This window comes from Pan paniscus, chromosome 5, assembly GCF_029289425.2.
Source record: "Pan paniscus chromosome 5, NHGRI_mPanPan1-v2.0_pri, whole genome shotgun sequence".
In the NCBI taxonomy this organism is placed as follows: domain Eukaryota; kingdom Metazoa; phylum Chordata; class Mammalia; order Primates; family Hominidae; genus Pan; species Pan paniscus.
In genome coordinates this window covers 113,748,942-113,753,002 of record NC_073254.2, presented here as the reverse complement: position 1 = coordinate 113,753,002, position 4,061 = coordinate 113,748,942, and positions in this window count along the sequence as shown.

Sequence of the window (4,061 nt, the reverse complement as noted above, 5' to 3'; positions counted from 1 at the left end):
TCACTTTCAGAGAGACAATGCGATAATTGCTGGACCATCATCCGACATTCCTAGTGGGTTGGGGGAGAGCCCTCTCTTGCCCCACTCATGCCTATCTAACTACTTGTAATAGGCTCTTTTTAAGTTTCCTTTGTTGGAACTTTAAGTAAGGGACCTCAGAATAGACATTTTAAATAACCTCTTTAGGCTAGGAAACCAAGCCAAGGTCTTACCATCAAACTTTACTTGTAGAAGCTAGCTGAATTCTTCTCTCTTTTAGGCTCACAAAATATTTTGAGGTCCCAAGGCAGGTCAGAAAGTCACATTCTTGAATCTCCACAAGGCCAGGAAACTTGTATTCAAGGTACCAGCTCAGCTTCTTCAAGGGGCTTTTACTGGTTTCATAAATCCAACCTCAGTTTTTTAAAGTTGTCTGTTCATATCTGAAGAATTGACATTCTAGTGAAAGTTTTGGTAATATAAGCTGTGTTTCCAGCTATCTCCTGTTAGAACAAATTTTTGTTGAATTTATGTGGGTAAGTATATTGTCAGAAAGTTAACAATACTCATGAATATTTTCTGAATTACAGAGGGATCAGGAAGGGAGAAAAGGTGAATGCTTCAATGCTGCTCAAAAAAAGTATACTTTACCAAATTTCTGTAAGCTATAGATAGCTTAAAAACAAACATAAAAAATTCCTTTAATCTAGCAAACAAAAAGAATTAACAATATTTCAAGCAAAAAGTATAATAATAATAGTGCCTCATCAGTTTATTTCCAAATAATTAATTTTTGTTCTCCTTGATGTTGGATTAGCAAATTTATGAATCCAGGTTTTTTTTTTTCTTTTAACAGAGTTCTAGAAATTCTCGAAGTTATCAGAAACCTATACTTGTCGCAGTTATTCTCATTCTTTTCATATATCTCATTGAGATACAATATTATAAGATTATAATTGCTTGCAAAGAGCTGTCATAAAAAGCATTAAAAAAAGTACTGTGCTATGTACAGCAAGACATAAAATGACCATGATTAAAAATCTGATGAGAGTTTATTATTATTTCTATGGCATAAAACAATTTAATATGTAGTTGCCCCTTGAACAAGAGAGGTTTCAACTGCAAGGATTCACTTATATACAGATTTTTTCCATAAATATATTGAAAAATTTTTGGAAATTTGCAACCATTTCAAAAAAACTTGGAGACAAACTGTGTAGCCTAGAAATTTCAAAAAAAAAGAAAAAGTATGTAAGTAATGAATGTAGAAAATATATCTAGATACTATAAAATATATATAAATTAATTATAAAATATTAAAATTTATCAATGCTTATGTACACAGGCACAGACTGTACATGGCACTATTTGCAGTAGAGAAAAATGTAAAGAAACATAAAGATGAAGTAGTAAATCGTAACTGCATAAAATTAATTGTAGCACATACTGTACTACTGTAAGCATTTCTTAACCACCTCCTATTGCTATTGTAGTGAGCTTATGTTGTGAGTATCTGCTTAAAATGCTATGTAATGCTAATCATCTTTGGATGAGTAGTACATCCTGATAGTAAATTGTGCATCAAAGTAAAAAGTTATCTCTACTGGGTATTATATATTTTTCATCCTGCTTAGTGCAATAACATAAACCTAAGTAACACCATGGGACTGAAACAAAGTGCCAGTAGTAATGCAGGAAGTGTTCCCAAGAAACACAGTCATGACATAATAAGAAAAAGCTTAAATTGCTTGATGTATATAATAGTTGGAAGTCTGTAGCTGTGGTGTCCTGCCAATTCCAGATAAATAAATCCAGCATAGAGATCATTGTAAAAAAAAGAAATTCATGAAATTGTAGGCGCAGCTATGCCAGCAGATGCAAAAACTTTGACTATTTTGTGAAATACCTTTTTATGTCATACTGAAAACATAGCTTTTATGTTGATGCGGGATTCCTCTAAGTAAGTCATACTTATAAACTCTAAAATAAGTCATTATATGACAACCTAACCAAACAGAAGGTAAATAATCTAAAGCTACATAATTTAATGCCAAATTATCAAAGGATGGTTTGATAATTTTAGAAATATCAAATTAACACAAGAAGCAGCTTCTGCTGACCAGGAGGCAGCAGACATGTTCCAGAAATTATTAAGAAAGTTGTTGAGGAGAAAGAATATCTGCCTTAACAGATGTTTAATGCAGATGAAAGTGCCATATTCTGAAGAGGAAAAAAAAAGCCAAAAGGACATTTCTTATTAAGGAAGAGAAACAAGCACTAGGATATAATGCAAGAAGGGACAGGCTAATTCTACTGTTTTGTGTATATGCAATTGGGTATATGATCAGGACTGTCCTTATCTATAAAGCTGCTAACTACTGAACGTTGAAGGAAATGATCAGCTGTCCCTCTTTTCATTGTACAACATAAAGGCCAGGACAGCAAGAACATTTAATTTTATTTTCTGGATTGGTTCTGTTAATGTTTGGCCCTGAAGTCAGGAAATACTTAGCCAGTAAGGGACTTCCTTTTAAAGTTTATTTAATATTGGGCAATGCCCCTGGGCTACTGGGAACCCCAGGAGTTTAATACTGAAGGTGTCAAGGTGGTATATTTGCACCCAACATAACATGTCTAACTCAGCCTCTAGATCATGGGTCACAAGGACCATTAAGGCTCATTACGCAGGGTACTGCATGAAGAGGATTGTCAATACTATGGAAGAGAGATCTGATAGAGAGAACATCATGAAGTCCAGAAGGATTACACCTTTGAAGATGCCATCATTGCTACAGAAAATGTCAAGAAATCCATTATGCCTGAAACAGTAAATTCCTTCTGGAGAAAACTGAGTGCAGATGTTGTGCATGACATAATATAATTTGTGACAGTGCCAATTAAGGAAATAAAAAAGTGGATAAAAAATAAATTAAAAAATAAAATTGTGGCCAAAAAAAAGTGAGGGGTGATGGGCGTTAAGATATAAATCTTGGAGAAATTCAAGAGCTAATAGACACCGTGCCAGAGGAATTAATAGAAGATTGAATGAAAATGAGTGCTGTCAAACCAATGCTAGATGATAAAGAAGAAGACATAGAAGAAGCAGTGCCAGAAAAGAAATGTACATTAGACAGTCTGGCAGTGTGTTAGATTGAAGACTGCTTTTGACTTCTTTTATTCCATGGACCCTTCTATGATATGGGCATGGAAACTAAAGCAAATGGTAGAATAAAAGTTGGTACCATATAGAAACCTTTTTAGGCCAATTGAAAATTTTGAAAGTCAGACAGAATTTATGATGTATTTCCATAATGTTATACTAAGTGTTCCTGCCTCTCTTGCTTTTGCTTCTACCACTTCTGCATTTTCTGCCTCGGCCCCACCCCTGAGACAGCAAAACCAACCCCTCTTCTTCCTCCTTTTCCTCAGCCTACTCAATATAAAGACAGTGAGGATGAAGATGTTTATGATTATCCACTTCATTTAATGAATAGAAAATCTGTTTTCTCTTTTTTATGATATTCTTAAAATTTCCTTTTTTCTAGCTAATTTTATTGTCAAAATGCAATATACAGAATATGAATTAATTGACTGTTTATGTTATACAGTAGGCTATTAGTAGTTATTTTTTGAGGAGTCAAAAGTTTTATGTGAAATATTGACTGGGCAAGGGGTTGGCACACCTAATTTCTATGTTGTTCAAGGGTCAACTGTAATAACCAAAGATTATAAATGATAGTATTACGTCAAGACATACCAGATTTCTAGGAATCTCATATAATTTTGGAACACATTAATAATGTATTCATACAAATATAACTCAGTTAAATATAATTTCTTATTTGACAATATTATTATATAATTTTAAGATACTAAATAAGTCAAGTAGTTTAATATGTCTCTTTTGTATTTCCTGGGGCCCTTCTGGAATGTCTAAAATTTAGCTCAAGGTGAAAAAAAAAAAAAAAAGAAAAAAACTTAATTCTGATTTTGCAAAATTTGTAAAAAAATAAAGGTTCAAAATCCTTTATCAAAAATAGGGTCACAGGTTATTACAAAATAGTATTCATTTAATCAATATC